The 17213-nt window shown below is 45.9% G+C and overlaps 1 long non-coding RNA gene across 1 annotated transcript in view; it reads left to right on the forward strand.

Annotated features, from left to right (window-relative positions):
- Window positions 1-7807: 7807 nt before the first annotated feature.
- The window catches only part of LOC116079209, a 57063-nt gene continuing 47657 nt past the window's right edge, over window positions 7808-17213 (forward strand). Inside the window, exons 1-2 of the long non-coding RNA XR_004113816.1 lie at window positions 7808-8423; window positions 12136-12195. This is a non-coding gene — a long non-coding RNA (uncharacterized LOC116079209). The remainder of the gene's footprint in view (window positions 8424-12135; window positions 12196-17213) is intronic.

Raw genomic sequence — 17213 nt, forward strand, 5'->3', positions numbered from 1 at the left:
CTGTAGTACTATAAATTTTTTCTTCCATAAGTCACTTTTGGACAGAAGACATCTAGGGAAGGCTATGGCAAGCTAGTGAGTTTCCTGGAGAAAGTTCACAGTTTTGCATATCTACTATGGGTGAACTCTGGAGAGGTACAGCCCCAGAGACTTCATCCCAGGATTGCTTCTTGCTGCCGGTAAGCCTTTCCTGCCACTATTACATAGCCTGATGATTCCTGGGCGTCAACTCACCCTATTGGTCAGAATCAATATGAAGATGAATTTTCATGGATTAATGCTGTTTCGATGAATTAATGAATTTATTGCATTCCTGATTTGATTCAAATAATTATAGGAAGAAAGTTTAAGGAGATGCTTTTAGTTGTATTGCCAGAAAGATAAAGTTAGAATCAAGAATAGCATGTGCCCCCTCCTCATAGACTAGTAAGCAAAGGCTACATAATAAGGAATACAATGAGCTTTCATAAATTCCACTAAGAAGAAAAATAGGCTTGGGACAGATTTGTGATCAAGGAAAAACATTCATTCTAGGTCAGGTTCAAGGATAAAGCCACAGGTGTGCACTGTGATAAAGCAAGGCCATGTGAAACTGTTGCTTTGAACTTATAATGAGCTTACAGAATGAAATACTGCTTTGAAGTTACTATCAACATCTTCTGTAACTCCCCTTTTGTGAAACATTTTATCTATGAGGTAATTTTATAAAGAACTTTTGTCTAAGAAGGTAAAAAAAAAAGGCATATATTGGCATATGCATGACTACACCACACATGAACCAGCACGCACCCTTACTGCTTCTGCCCACCCACCCCTCTATTGGTTCTTCCGTTGGCACTTCTTAAGCACTGAGTGAGTGTTCAGTCCTGCACTGGTGCTCTGGTGAGCACTGAATGATCTGTCCTAAGTACCTTATCAACACTTATGTCACTAAAGCAAACGGTTCCCAGAGGTGAAATGAGATATTCTGTAACTGAAGCGCAGTGCGCACAAACACAGTAGTAATTGTTTGGCTCATGACTAGTGTGACCTCTGCATGGATAGGTCCTTCCAAATAGTCTTGGAAGGCTCTTGCTGTCCTAGTCTGGAGGGCCTTCCCTCCTCCCTTCCGCTGCCTAGACACACAGCTTCTTTGTTTAGCTTCTACCCAACATATCCTGATGCACTTGTTCTGTACAAAGAGATCCAATAGGGCAACAGCAAATTACCTATCTGGCTGCTGTTTTCTGGTTTTGCTAATTTATTGTTCCGAGGTTACCTCTCTAATTTCTCTTTACAGTGTGGTTGATGCACAAATGTTTTTATTACGCATTTCCTAAGTGGAATACTTCGTGGAGAAAGAACAAGAACAAAAGCTTGTTTTCCTGCAAGGCCTCCTGTCAAGGTTGCCCAGCTCCTCTGTTCTTCGTCTCCTGGCAAAGTAAGAAATCGTCAATCTATTTTTTTTTCTTTTTGAGACCTGGACTCTTGCATTCTATGCTTTCCTTGAACTTGCTATGTAGTCAAACATGACCTTAAATTTCTGATCCTTCTTCTTCTATCTCTTGAGTTCTGGGATTACAGCACCATCATATCAGGTGTCCAAACAATAGTCCAAACATCAGTGTATGATTACAAAAGCTAAAGGAAAGAGCTGTGAGTTTTAGCATTAAGATGATAAATATTTCAGAATAAGTATGTTTAAATTGGTTTCAATAATACCCTGGGAAAACCTGTGTAGAGATATAACGTGGTACTTATTAATGTGTATAGATCCCATGTTTTTATGTACTAGTAAAAATTCAAAACAAAAAGAAGCAAGTATGTCTGGCCAAAAAAGGAAGCAGGGCTGGGCTCGTGGGGTGTGCTTGGGTGTACTCTCAGGAGCACAGCCTTGCATCCCCACTGGAAGCTCTCCCGTTCTTGGTTTCTTCTCTCCAGCCTACTGGCTTGTGGAATCAGAGAGCATGCTTCTCTTGAGCCATCCATCCCCTTCCATAGAGAGGTCTCCTCACCACTAACAGTGTTATTGTGTGGTCCATGAACCTTACAGGGTACTTAGATGCTGTTGCCAGGGCTTATCCTTGGTTCTGCAGATTGTTTGGAGAGTCCTATAAATACCCTGCTTTTAGCGATTACTCATGTTCTGAGAGTGTAACTGCTCTGCTTTGGTGACTTTACCAAGGCTCATTTGTGCTCAAGTCTAATTTCCTATTGTAAATCCCAACTACAATGAGGATTCGTTCTAGCTAACTCAGAGCCTTGTGAGCACAGAGTGGTCTTTGATTCACTTGCTCTTTAGTCAACTCTGTGTGTTTGTTTCTTGGCCTCTTCAATCATAGTGTGTGTGTGTGTGTGTGTGTGTGTGTGTGTGTGTGCGCGCGCGCGCGCGCGCGCGCTGTGCGTTTTAGCTAAGTGGTCTACACTTAGACTCCTTAGTTACATCCGAGACTCCCTTCCACTCTGACCTTAATGACTGCGGAACATTTCTTTTCTAATAAAGACACTCAGCCGTTATGAAGATGCAGCAAGGATGATTAAAACTCTGTGTGCTGTTGGTTGAGTCTGACTCATGACACTCCTTACATCTCAGCTACTTTATCTCTACAGCCTCTCTCAGTACCACACTGTTGTTGTTGTTGTTGTTGTTGTTATTATTAATTATTATTAGCATTTACACATTTGGTCATAGGTATCATATTCATACATATGGTTCAGTAGAGAAAACATTTTTAAATCCTACATCTCCCTTCATTTTGATCTGAAACTCTTGCTGAAGCCATGCTGGCTTTCCTACGCTTCGACAAGTATGTGTGTTTGAATGGGATGGCATCTCTCAGTGTGGCCCCGGGGGACTACAAAAGCCCTGTCTTCCTGAAGATGGTTTGTCCACAGGTTCTAGCTGCACTGTTGTGTGGTCAGAATCTTGAAGGCTGAAATAAATATTTACCTAGTTGATAAGCTAATTCGATAATTAAATTTAATTAGTTAATTAAATAAGCCCTAGGGGTTGCTTAGTGGGCAGTCACTGCCAAGGACACTGCAACAGGAAAGAGCATAGCTTTGGGGTGATCTTTCCAGGGCCATTGAGGATGGAGTCCAAACACAAGGCTTGTAAGCTATGGCTCAGATGTCATGAGCCTGCACTAACTTCTGGAAAATGTATGTAGGCAGAGAGATGGGTGTGTGGAAGCGGGAGGGCAGCACGGACTCATTCCCCAATTCCGTCTGTGCTCTGTGTATGCACATGTGTATCACTTGAACCAGCAGCGCTGGCCCCGAACTGTGCTGTTTCCTGGGGATGGCAGCTTTTGCAGCCGGCAGAATACCCAGGTGTCCTACGTGGACAGGCTGGGTTACCATGACTCTGTTCACTGGTGAGATGGAAGGATTGGTTAGGAAGATGGCAAATTCCTTCTTTAAAAACCTCCCTGAGCTTGCAATTTGCTTTCCATAACAAAGATAAGCTGTTCTCTCTCTCTTTCTCTCTCTCTCTCTCTCTCTCTCTCTCTCTCTGTCTCCCCCCCCCCCTTTATGCTCAGTCTTTAAATTTTTTTTCCCTTGTGAGTAATTTTCTGAGGAAAAACCCCATGGCTGTCTGTAAAGCATGTTGTGATGCTGTTCTGGAACATGGGACTCTGACAGCAGCCTGTAAGGACTGCCTGGACTCAATGCCTTGGTATCTTCCTGGGTCGGATGAAGACTGCCAATACGTGAAGCTGCTTTGAGGTCTCACTGTTGCCAGCTGACAGGATGTCTCCATGCTTGGACAGCTCCTGTGCAGGAGAGAGCAGTTGCAGGGTCTTCACACGTCTTTGTATGGAATGCCATGGAATGGCAGTATCGCAGTGTCTGGCTTATTGTTCTGTCCTCTCCAGTCCCCCAGGGGGCGTATCACGTTGGTTATGTGCCACAACAACGGAACACCAGCTTGGAAGTGTGTTACCTCTGTCTGGAGGCCAGACGTCTGTGGTCAAAATGTGGCAGTATGGTGGTATTCCCTGGAGGTCTGTAAGGCAGGATCTTCCATTAGCTTCTTGAAGAATGTACAGTTCCTTGACCTTTCATGGAAAGACTTCAGCTCCATCCATATGGTGTTCTCTGAACACTGTGTGCATCTGCACAAAGATCTCCAGTTACTAAGTTATAACAGTTCCAGTCACTAAGAATAGTGACCTCGACTCTGTTGTGGCTTCTGCATGTATCCTAATTCTCTACGATGGAGACAGGATGTTGAGACTTCAGGGTGTGTATCTGAGGGCACAGAACTCACCCAATACTTGCCTTTTTGTTAAAATTAATTTGGTTTCTAAGGTGTGTATTGCATGTGTGTGTGAGTGTGTATGTGTGCATATGCTTGTGTAAATGCGTGTTTGTGATGTGTGTATGTGTGTACGTGTGTATGTGTATGTGTATGTATGTGTGAATGTGTGTGAGTGTATTTGTGATGTGTGTGTGGGGGTAGGTGTGTGAGTGTATATGTATATGTATGTGAGTTATGTGAGTGTGTGTGTATGTGTGAGTGAATTGTGTGACTGTGTGATGTGTGTGTATGTATGTGCATTGTGTATATGTGTGAGTGTACATGTGAGTTGTGTAAGTATGTATATATGTGTGAGCAAATTGTGTGACTGTGTGATATGTGTGTATGTATGTGTATTGTGTGTGTATATGTGTGTGTGATGTGTGTTTGTGTGTGTGTAGGGGATATGAGTGTATGTGAGTGTGTATGTATATGTGAATTGTGTGACTGTATGTGTATGTATAAGTGAATTGTGTGATGTATGTGTGTGTATGAGTGTGTGTATGTGTGAGTGTGTGGTGTTTGGGGATTCTATGGAACCCTAGAACATGGAATTGGCAAAACAAGAGAGCACCCACTAGAATTGAGCATACGTCTTATTTTACAAGTCCTAAATATACCTCAACTGCAAGATGAAGTAAGACAAGACAGGACAGAGCCCGAGCCATTTGAAAACAGCTGTCAAGACCAGAGTGAAGGCTAGGAGCGTCTCTTCATTTCAAACACCAGCTGCCTTAGATTGAGCTGAGGCCTATTTCCTCAGCTCATGCAGCAGGCTCTTGTTTCGTGATTGCTGGGACAGTGCTAAGTGCCAGGAGCAGATGACCAGGGCTCCAACACCTTTCCACAGCAGGGGAGAGCCACTTTCTTTGGTCACTGGGAGTCTAGGTGGGCAGGCTCCCCCTCCTTCCTTCTTTTCTGTGAGCACCTTGGTACTCTTGTTCTCATTTGTACTGAGAGTTCGGGGGCTGGGGTTCTCTGGGTTTGATGCCTATGTGTCTGTCTTGTGTCACCACGATCCTGTGGCTGGAACTCCATCAGGGCTTCCCATCACCTTTACTGTGGAGAGTTGAACTCGTGGAAGAGTATTGTTATAGGCAAGGGAGGTAGGTTTCTTGGAAACTAGATTTTGGAGGTGTCCTTCTTGTTGAACAGGTCATTTGCGTTTTCTTGGGATTCAGTTGAACACTCATCCAAAGTAACTTGGCTCCTTACTGCCATCTTTACTCTGACTGGTATTTAGATGGAATTCTTTTCCCTAGATGAATCCACTCCTTCTTTTCTTTTATGTGTCTTTTCTGGGTAATGAAAGCTTTATAAGCAGGGATAACATCTTTCTGGATCCTTAATATCCTCTCATAAGCTTCCTTTCCCACTTTACCTCATTCTTAGGTCCTTGGTGCTCTGTTTTCCAATCCTCTCATGCTGCTGCCTAGCGGGCTGTGCCTCTGTGTGCTGCATTTCCTGAGTGCCCAAGTTGTTTGCTTTGAATAACCTGTTCTCTGTTCCAAAGGCAGCAGTGCAGGGTGAACCAAGCCCTGCTCCCATTACTGAGAACCCGCCCTCTTCTCCCACACGATCTCCTCAGACTTTTCTGCTTCATCTGGAAGATGGTGGGTTGGGTTCGGCTCATGCAGCAGAGATGAGAAAGGGGCAGAGTGCTGAATTATGAGCCATATCTGAAGCAATCCCCAACACACCCCTTACAATAGTCAGCATTAGGGTTTGCTGTCAGACAGTTCTGGCAAGGACATTAACCCAGGGTCTCCCATAAACTTTACTTCAGTCTCTCAGGAAGTGTGGCTCACTCTGAGAGGCCCTGTCTAAACCTCTTTCCTCTTCATTCTTCCCTCAAAGAGAAGGACTAATATTTCTTTCCATCCCACCATATCGGGGCATCTGTAGAATGTTCTAGAAATGGGTTTTAGAAAAAAAAACAAAACAAAACAAAACACAAGACAACTATTATGTCTCCCTCCGTTACCTATAGATTTTCAGGTGGTCAGATGAAATGCTTTTCACATCTTTTCAGCAGTCTTTTGGGAGTGGTTTCTCTGGCTTTCTTGCAGAGAAAACCCACTCTGTTTTGCCTGTTGTCAGCTGATGACCTTTTACCGAGTGTCTCAATTGACTTTATTATGGTCAGCACGCAGGGTGTCCTCACTCTGCCCTGTCAGCCAGGAGGTATCCAGTGGAAAAATGAACAACATCACTGTTATTTTTATCCTGGGGAGAATTAAGTTTTAAGGTCCTCACTGGCCTCATTTTGTAAAAAGACAAAATATGAAATGGCTATTGTAAACCCACCCAGTCTTGACCTCCTCTGTTAACATCAGATGTAGTATTTTGTTTGCAAAATATGAAGTATGCAATATTTGGGCCCCTTTCCTTCCTTAATAAATTGTATTTCTTGGTGATTTTATAGAGATGAAAGGGACATGATAATGTTCTGGACCAGGGAGCCATTGCCTTAGACATTCTCAAAGATAAGGGCACACAAATGAAAATGGTTGTTCTCAGAGCAAGGTTAAATTACAACATTATTTCCGAAGAGTAGGGACCAAATGTGTCTAGGCTCAGTACTGAGAGACGAATGTATCCTCTCCTGTGTATCTATCTATCTATCTATCTATCTATCTATCTATCTTTCTTTCTTTCTTTCTTTCTTTTTTTTTCTTTCTTTCTTTTTTTCTTTTTGTCTTTTGTTTTTTTGTTTTTTGTTTTTTGAGACAGGGTTTCTCTGTGTAGCCCTGACTGTCCTGGAACTCACTCTGTATAGACCAGGCTGGCCTCGAACTCAGAAATCCGCCTGCCTCAGCCTCCTAAGTGCTAGGATTAAAGGCGTGTGCCACCACTGCCTGGCGAGTGTTTCTTATTCAAAACGGAGACAGAGGAGACCAAAGATGCACCCGCTGGGAATCAAGGGCAGGAGGTGCACCCTGAAACACACTCCCTCCTCAGAAACTAAATTTCTCCACCTCAGGCAGATATGTCAGGGCTTCCTCTCTTTGATGTCATAAACGTGCGTGGGTACTTTGCTTCTTTTTGAGCCATGGGACTTTTCTCATCTGTGAAAAAAATGAGGGAAAATCAAATGAGATAATGTGCCCGATGCATAGTGAGTTTTAGAGTAACAGCTGTTCCTGTCCCTCAACCTCCCTGTCCTGTCCTCCACAGAGCCTGCTGGAGTCTCAACAGCCCAGGCTCTGCTCTCTCCTGCAGAGAGAGGAAAGGGATGCCATACTTGATGTTCCTGCAGCTGGTTCTGTCTCCCTGGTTAAACAGGAAAAGTAAGGTCAAAGATTGTATTCTGAGGTTCCATCCCACCAGTTCCCTTCAGCCTGTGTGGGTACTTCTTTCTCCTGGCTGTCGCCGGCCCAATGCCAGAACAAAGCGGTTGGCTGGGGACAGCAGGGAGCCGCTGCACCAAGCTACCTCAGGCATCAGCGCAGCCCCCAATGCGGGTATCTGAAAACCTGATATTGAGGGGTGTCTCTGCAGCATCTGGCCTCCAGCCTCAGCAGAACTCCTGGCAGGGGTGGTGGTATAGCGTCCCAGGCAGTGTCGCAGAGCCGGGGAGGGGAAGGGCAGAGCCTGAGCTCCAGTCCTCCTTCTCCCTCCCTGGCCCTCGGTGGTTGCTAAGCAGTTTCTATGGCAGCAGCATCCTCAGACTCAACTTTCACCCTCATTTAGAGCCAATTAAGGTAAAATAGTGAGGGGCGGGAGCGGAGTGGCAACGTAACTGGGAGGCAGGGAAGCACTTGGAGGCTGTGAGCAAAGCCTTACTCTGTCAGACGCACAGGCACAGACACCCAGACGCAGCTTCAGTCTTCTTGCCTCGCTGCAGCCTGCTGAGCTGGCTGAGCCTGCAGAGCAGCCGCACTGAAAACCTCAGGACCCTTCCCAGCATCGGAGATCGGAGATCCGCAGGTGTGCCTTTCCCACTCTCTGCTCCAGCCTGGCCTGCTGCCCCAGTCCCTGACATCCCGTCAGGCCGATTCTCTGACTGCTTGGCGCCTGTGCTTATTTACTTTCTTACTATCAACATTTGATTGGAAGAAAGGGAAAGTTTAAAAAAATGCCCATCGCACAGTTGCTGGAACTATGGAAGAAGATCGAGGTGGAACCCATGGAGACAGAGGTGAGCACAGAGGACGGATGCTTGCACTTTCTCACGGACTGTAGCAAATGGACTCTGCTCGATGGGGGGAAAATGCAGTTATTAAGGGGCGGTTGGCATGGCAGAGATGTGGATATTCTGCATACGTGTTTCACATATGTGGCCACATAAATCTTTCCGTTTATGTGCCTGTGGCAGAGTGTGGTGGTGTTAGTGCATGCATGAAAGGAACAGAAGACAAACATTGCTGCCCACCGCCACCTTTCAGCATGCTTCACCCAGTGTGTCTTGTTCCCTGAAGTACTCCTTTTGTCAACTAGTTGGCACCAGTTTGCTTTGCTTTCAACAAGTGGCTCATGGTCTAGATCCCCATTTGCCGCAGAGAACAACTAGCTGTGCTAGAAGGAAGAGGAGGCAGAGAGCACTTTCCTAATGGTCATGTGTTTGAGTAGAGGGGCCGCTAGAAAGGAGAGGTGAGGAAACCCCAGCGTCTCCAGTGCCCAGGCCACAGTGGGGAGGATGTCCTCAGGAGGTGGACTCCTCCGTTGCCAGGAGTCCCATTTGCTCCATTTGGGCTCTACATAAGCACCAGACATATTTCTAAGAGGAAAGTTTCCCAAAGTTCTTAAGACTGAGTGCCTTTTTAGATCTACCTGTACTGTGTCAAGAGCAACTGAAATGGAAATTTAAAATGGCTAATTTTTATAGGCTCCTAAATATCACAGTCCAAGGTCCAGTGAATTCCACGCTGATGGCTTTGCATTTCCTGACACAGAGACATTCACATAAATAAATCTTTACACTGAAGGAAAGATTCTGTCTTAGACGACAGATTATTTGGTATTTTACATGGAAGACTTTCTAAACAAGCCAACACCCATAAAAAATAGTTGGAATAGGGCTTGCAAGTGGGTAAAGGTGCTTGCTGTCAAGCTTGATGAAATGAGTCCCCAAACTCATATGGTTATAAGAAAGAACTGACCCCTCAAAGTTGCCCTCTGACCCCTACACACACACACACACACACACACACACACACACACACACACACACACAGGGAGGGGAGAGAGAAAGAAAGAGAAAGAGAGAGAAAGAGAGACAGACTGACACATGGAGACAGAAAGAGATGGACAGACAAAACGACAGAGACTAAATAAATAGCGTAAATTGTTTTAAGTGCTGGAATAGGTGTTGGCATTACAGGGGAGAAGAGCCTTTCACAGAATGTGTGGTACATCTAGTAGCTAGAGCATTCTGGGTGTTGGTGCAAGGCTGTTGCCGTGGTGAGCGGGGTTAACACTTGGCACAGCCACCGCTGTTTACTCCCCTGGTACCTGAGTCGAAGTATCAGCCTTGGAGTCGAAGGCAAAGCCACTCACTACCCAGCCAACAACTCTTTTCTTGAAAAAGATTTGATTCTCCTAAAAATCCACCCAATAAAGGAGCCAGTGATGAGGGCAAACATCCTTATGACCTGTAGCTGACCCCACTGTTTTTGTCTGATGCCCAGCTGCTTGGTTTCTTGAACACAGAGCTTTTTTCAGGAGAACTGGATGATGGGGAGAGGCAGGCATGCTGGAAACGTTGGGTGCCGCTGGAATTTCGGGTCTGGCGCTATCACCAGGACAGAGACTCCCGAGAGCAGCTTGTGTTTGGAATATTTCTGAAGTTGATTAGAAATAGACTAGCTTCAGGAAGACGGATTTTACTATAAAAATAGGTCATGACCCAGGAAAACTTGCAAACCCCAAATCTTGATGCAGAGCTGATGACATCCACACTGTCCTGCTGCCCAGCAGGGGAGATTGTGGTTTCTGTGATGAATCTGTCTGATACCATGAGGAGGTCCAGATGCAGTAATAGTCTTAAAAGAAGACCTTTCCTCAGGCTTTCTGGGTTAGTTTTTCAGAATAGCAAACGTGGAGCATTCAGAGTTAGGGTGGGCATCAAGTTGTCAGTAATCCAGAACCAAAGAAAACCAGAGCAGAGTCCTTTCCACAGAAGGATCACAACTGAAATATGAGATTATAATGTTTCCAGTTCTTGAGCGACCTTCATGTCAAGTATGAGGTTCCTGGGTCTCAGTACATTGAAGCTGACTTTATTGTCTTATTTCACCCCTGTTTTATGACCTGTGCTACTAAAATGACTCATAGATCAAGAAGGTGGGCAGAGGTGGGTGGAACACACATAGTGTCTGACTTCCTTGCATGGATGGGAACATCTGCAGAACACATCAACATCGCTGGCTAGAAACCAGTGTTCCTGGATTCTTCTTTTAGGCCAACATCACTACACTTTGCTCTCTTCTCCCTCAATTGCACTCATGTCCACAGTCCTACGGAACCTAAGATCTGAGGCCCACTGAAGTAGAACATGGTACGTTCTTTATAAAACCCATCATTGCTCCAGCATATACAACAGGAAATCCACTGACTGTCTAAGGGGACTAATTGTGGTGCTGTGAATTGGTTTGGGATATTTTGGATGGTATTTTATCCATGAAGAGGGTAAGGAGAACATGCTAATTGAAAACTGGAGATTCCAGAGAAGCCCTGAAGAATTTAGTATGAAGAGGAAGCCATGGTGTTCAGTGAGGTGTACTCACACGCCAGAAGCAGGACTCCAGGGTACCACAGCCACAGCCACACTCTGGAGACAAGGGGCGACAAGAGAGCCAGTGTGTGAAGTCACCTGTGAGGCTTAGCTAACTCATTTTAATCTTATTTTTGTAGGCGCAAGTACTAGTTTTCTGGGATGTCACAGTATGTTGGAGAAAGCAACATCCTGGTTTTCAAACACTGCACATCCGCCATGATTTCCTGGTGACTCAGAGTCAAGCTAGTGTGATCTCTAACCCAGCATGGCTGTCAGCAGCTAAACTGGAGCATCAGGGCCCTCTAGAGCTGGTGATAGGTGGGAAAGTTTCACTGAGTTCTCCCTGAATCTCAAGGTGGTAGGAGTTGTCACCTTTCTGATGTTACATGTGCGGGGACTGAGGCCACCTGAGCAGTTCTCCACGCTATGGCATAGCAAGCAGAGATGAAGCTGTAGCACTCCTGCTTAAGCCCTGGGCTACACAGAAGCCTTTGTTTGATGCCTTTGTGAGCCTAGAGCTTTACTACCTGTGATTTAATCAGTTCTTCCTAGTTGGGCTTGATGGCATACACCTGTCATCCCGAAACCCAGGAGACAAAGGTGGGAAGACTGCCTGCCACAAGACCAGACATGTTTATATATCAAGTTACAGGCTGCCAGAGTTGATACAAGATAATCTTTAAAACAAAAACAAAAACAAAAACAAAACCCCACAAATATCCAGTTCCTATTCCAGAATGAACCAGGGATTTGCTCCTTTCAAATAGGAATGATTACAGATGCCCCCCACTGTCTGTGGCCATCCTTACCATACTGATGTTTGAGCACTGTGTAAGTTTATGTCTCTCGCTTCTTGCTGGCTGAAGGCTGTGTAAATGTCTTCTTTGGATTGTTCTGGAAGTTATACACTCTTCATTGATTCAGTAATTGGTGACTTTAGACACGCATACCCACTGTCTGCGTGTAAAACACTGGTCTCCTGGACAAAACATTCCACAGGCAGAGATACAGGAGCAAGGGAGCCATGGTACAGACCACCACCTACCAAGCTGGTAGGACTGGGGCTGGTTACACACAGAAAGCCACTGACAAAGTTTGAGATGTTAACCACATTATTCTGTGTCTCTGTTGTCAGACCACCGAAGAGGAACTCAGCCTGGACGTTGAGCCCACCCCAGAAGATACCACAGAAGAAGTAACTATATCTTTTTTCTTTCTTTCTTTAAATAATCTGGTTGTTTGTGGGAGAATTGGACCTGGAAGACTAGGGAGAGACCTGGATATTTAAAGTAATAACCCACGAACAGTCATGTTAGCGAGATATGAGATATGTGTCTATCTGCAAATGTAAGCATACATGTGCACATGCATGAATTGTATGAGTAGGATGTCAGTATGTCCCTTCAAAAGAAACAGCTTAACCCAAGAAGGACAAACATAAGCCAAGGGGAACCTTGGCTTTGGAAGGTCAATGGCTTGCTATTGACAGTTAAGACAGGTGTGAAAATACTGGCAGAGGAATAGGAGGGTAGGAAAAAAGCCTGCCTGCTGGGAATTATGTAACATAGCTCTTAGAAGGCTTTGTGAGTATGCAAGCAAGCTCCAGGATCCCAGCAGGTCGGTTCTTCTGTGGGAATTTCCTCTTCAGAGGTGTGGGAGAAGATGAGGGTGTCCAGATGAGGAGAGTTGAGGGGGCAGTGCCGAGGTCAGTGAAGGGTAGGGTAGGAAATGAGGCTGGAAGCAAAGAGGAGGTATGGGGCATCTCTGGATGCTGAGGTGAAATGAAACCCTGAAAGCAAGAAGACCACAGGCTGTTCCATGTGTGCATGGAACTTCTATGGATGGACTTCTGTGCATCATCCGGCTTCTATGCTTCATAGGAGCCTGTTATCCAGACAGACAGATGGGCCCTGGCTTAGACACAGTGACAGTGTCCCAGCAAACACTGGTGACATAGAGGGCGAGTAGTATACAAGAGTGTATTTGCCAGAAAGACATTGGACAGTAGGGGCTCAATTCCAAAGCTGATCTGAAGTTGAAGCAAAAGCATTCTAGATTAGGAACTTTACATCCAACATGTAGAAAAGAAATTCTGTCCATGGTGTGTGTAACTGCAGAAGAATGGCAAACCCAAAGGACTGTCAATGTACTCTGCCAGGGCCACTGGGAACCACAGAAAGTGTCGAATCCACAGCTCTGTCAACTGTTGCCACATGGGAGAACTGTGTTGTTGGGCACTGCTAGCCTGCTCACAGATGAGAATTGCCTTTGCTGCCTCCTAAGCTACACATGCCACTGCAAATGTCTGCCTCAGGATCACATGAAGCAGCTTGGTGGTCAGTTAGGAAAATGCCATTAATCTACCTCACTTCCTTCCCCTCTGTCTCAGTGTTTTGGAGCTCAGCTGTCTTCAGAGCTTTGAAGTGACATGACTGAATTTGGATAAAATATCAGTTTGGCTGTGAACCTTGGCTTTATTTGGATAGTAGGCCATAAAAGCAGAGGTTAAGGAAGCATGTGCTAGGTACTTTCCTGAAAAGATGCTCATTTGACTGGACCCTTGCCAAGTTGTGGGGGCCCCAGGACTCATCAGACCTCAGCCGTCACTTTAACACTGCCTTGCCACATTCTGGCGTGAGCCATGCTTTCTGGGAACCTCCAGTGTATTCACACAGTGTGGAAGGCAAAGGTCAGGTGACCCATTTCAAGCAGCAAGTGTGAGCTTTCTTTCTGGGATGTCACAATGCATTAGCGAAAGGAAAGGAGTTGGCTTCCGGAGACAGATTCTGTGGCACTGTCAGTGTAGGTGTGGCTGACTGCTCATTTTGTAACCTCGTGTGGAGCAGTAAGATTGGGCATCAGAATGTGTTAGCTCATTTGAGCTGGTATAATGAAATAGCAGCAGCTCAACAGCTCTTAAATGACAGGTCCTGTCCCCCAGTTCTGAGGCCAGTAACCTTCCTGCCTTGCTTTCCTTACAGCTGGGATGATAGCCATGTGCCACACACACTGACCCTCAGTACTTCTTATGGGAATCTAGACATGAATCTGCAAATATTGCAATAGGAACACTTCGCTTTTGTGCGAGTTGTTTTGGGGTAATGGAATATGGGGTCGTGGAAATTATTTCTGGATAGCTGCCTTGACTAGATGGTAGGAAATCAGAATTTTTAAATCTTTAGTAAATAAAGGAGAGCTCCAAACACAATGTAGGGGTATTTGCAGGATCATAACACTGACACTTAGGTGGGACTGACCGTCACTGGAGAAATCACCTGTTTGCTTAATGTTTCTACTAGATGACACTGGAAAGTGGCGTATAGTTTTCCATTGTCCCTGCAGAGTGTTACGTTTGGATATTCCCTATGGTTGGCTTCTGTTTGCTAGAATCAAGTAATTCTCTACCCGTCCTTTTTGGCCTTGAGAGGATAAAGTGTAAGGTTTTCTAAAGGGAAGGACTATGGCTCAGGTAAAGTAGGGAACTTTTATGGCCACAAGCTAAGTTCCAAAAGTTTCACCTTTGCCAGTGAGCATGTGATGTAGCTGCCAGTAGCTATGCAAACCGGGTTCCTGAAAGAGAGGCAGGTGCCTGGGGGAAAATAGGGGAATTGGACTGTGAGAGAAATAACCAGACCAAGTCAAAGGTTCCAATCAAGGTCCAATGTGTATTTCAGAATCTGAGAATATATAGGCAGGGAAACCCATCTCCCCCAGTAAGTCAGGATTTTGTGGCCTAATTAGCATCTTGTTGTTCTGTCAAGGCAGGTGAAGCAGCTCAGCAGGGCGTGGCTCCTAGCAGGAACTTCGGGAGAGGCAAAGAAGGCAAGACAAAAGGGCTTTCTTTATCTCAGGAACTCCACCCAAGTGGGCTAGCTGCTCTGTGGCAAGGACAAGGTCTGGTTCAGCCCGCCTGAGGCTGGGGGAGGTCACAATGTGACAATGAAAAGTCTTGTTACTTAGGAAAAATAATCATTCAAGTCCTAACTGCGGGTCAAGCATCATGCTTGTTCTACAGAGTGCTGGAGGAACCTTGCACAGTTCCACCTTGGGATGACCTTAATACAGGTGGCTGCTTCAATTTTTTTTTTTCTTTTTGAGATGGTGTCTCACTATGTCTCATTGTGTATTTCGGGCTGGTCTCAGCTTTACAGAGATCTGCCTGCTTCTGTCTCCCAAGTGCTGGGATGAAAGGTGTGTACCACCATACCTGGCCTTCGTTTTATTTTTAATAACATGTGTGCACGCGCGTCTGTGTGAGGAGTTGTTCGTGTGAGTGACATTTTCTCAGAGGCCAGAAGATGAGAGGGCTTCAGATCCTTTGGAGATGAAGTTACAGGCAGTTGTGAGCTGTCCAGAGTGTTGGAAACCTAACTCTGCTTCTAAGAGCAGTATGCACCGCACCTTTAACTGCCAGGTCAACTCCACTGCCCCAGGTGGCTTTTGAAAACGAAGACCTTTTTCTTGCCTTTTAAAATATAGAACATTTTGGATGTTTCATGTCTAAATGTCTCTCTGTATAATCTTTGTCTAGCTGTGTCTGGTGCCACAGCTCTGTCCAAAAGGAACCCCAGGGAAGTTCCAACATAAAGAGTGGAAATGGGTCAAGAAGCTCCTGAGTCTGAGAGTTAACACAACATGGTTTTCCTTCCCCGCTGTCCTTTCTAGGGAAAGTGGGTTCCATGCAGCGAGTTTGTGTTTTAAATTCCTAGGAGGGAAGCCTTCCTCTGATTCCATTTGATACACACAAAGCAGGTATCTATTATATTCTCAACAATAGCAATGAGCCAGCAGGTACTCTGTCAGTTGTTTCCCTGAGGGTGTATTTCAGGGGCTCAGCAGAGGGCAGGTTGCAGTCTCAGAAGGAAGCAGATGCAACAGCTCACAGCTCGGTGGACTTGATAAGGAGCCTGTGGCATAACTCTGAGGCTCTCTTATTTCCTTTTGAAGATTGTGTTGTGAGCAAACTGGATGGAAGGCTGGAAAGTTATGGTGTGCTAGAACATGTAAAGTTTAATGCCGAAAACAAATGTTTACTTGTCTGAGAAACTGCTAGGCAGAGTGAGGATCCTTGAGGAGGTCCCCACTGCCTTCATGTGCTTTACCCTTCAGGGTTAACTGAACACATTTACTTATCCATGGTCCAGAGGCAACTGTCACCTCATTGACTGGGAAGCACCTTTCGGCATTGCCTAAGAGTACTTCACTCACCACAATGACATGCATTCAGCAACTGTGCACTTAGCCATCCCATCCGTGTGGGAGATGAGATGTCAGAGATGGAGCCATGGATAACGTAGTTGCTTTGGCAGTCAGTAGCCCCTGGGCCCTAGACAGGGCGGAGGGTCAGGTGAGACAGTGGAGTGGGGAGAGCTTGGGTGTAGATACTTCATATATCTTCTAGGCGCCACACCACGCGGGGCTCCAGTGCCATTTGTCAGCTTTAGGCACTAGCGTTGCCAGATGCTTAGATGGTTTTTAGGTAAGCTTTTAGTTTATGTGAAAATGCTAGCACTGTCACGGAGCGTGTTTTAAAAGGGCTTAGGTTCCAGGGCTGTGCTCCTTCATCATCACAGAGAACAGTTTCCTGCCTTGCCGACTTTAGAGCCAAGGAAACCGTGAGAGTGCTATGAGATTTCGCATTGCTTCTTGTGACTGCAGCGGTGTCTCCCCTCCCCCACCTTTGCTGGCAGCACAGGAAGTGTCTGTAGTGAGTGGGTGGTGAGGATGCCAGCTTCAGTCTGTAGGAGAGAGCTGCAGGAACACTACTCCGGCAGGGCTCTCTGGCTGGCAGAAGACAGCTACCCAGAGACAGCTAGGAAGCTGAGGCAGTCAGCACCAGTTCACCAGTTCAGAGGCGGGGAGGGGTAGGGGGGGAACTCTGGAGCTGGGCACATGGCCCCCTCTCAAGGTGTCACCAGGGTTTGTGGGCAGATCCTTGATGAGCTCCTGAGCACATCCCTATCTGCAGTACAGTGATTGACTCAGTGAGCTCAGTGAGTAGGTCATGGGAAGGAGACTGGGGCAGGAGACATCAGGATACCAGAGGGAGAGAGCAAGCAACGCAAAGGCATCATCAGGGCTCTGGACATGGTCCTGGCATCAGTGGGAGTGGGTCCAGAAAGACCTGCCCTGTGCAGGCATGTGTGGAGCAGCACATCACAGCTCTGTTCTCTGGAATCTATAAACAGCGAGACTTCCTTTCCCCTTCAAGAA

The sequence above is a fragment of the Mastomys coucha genome, unplaced genomic scaffold (assembly GCF_008632895.1).
Source record: "Mastomys coucha isolate ucsf_1 unplaced genomic scaffold, UCSF_Mcou_1 pScaffold5, whole genome shotgun sequence".
In the NCBI taxonomy this organism is placed as follows: domain Eukaryota; kingdom Metazoa; phylum Chordata; class Mammalia; order Rodentia; family Muridae; genus Mastomys; species Mastomys coucha.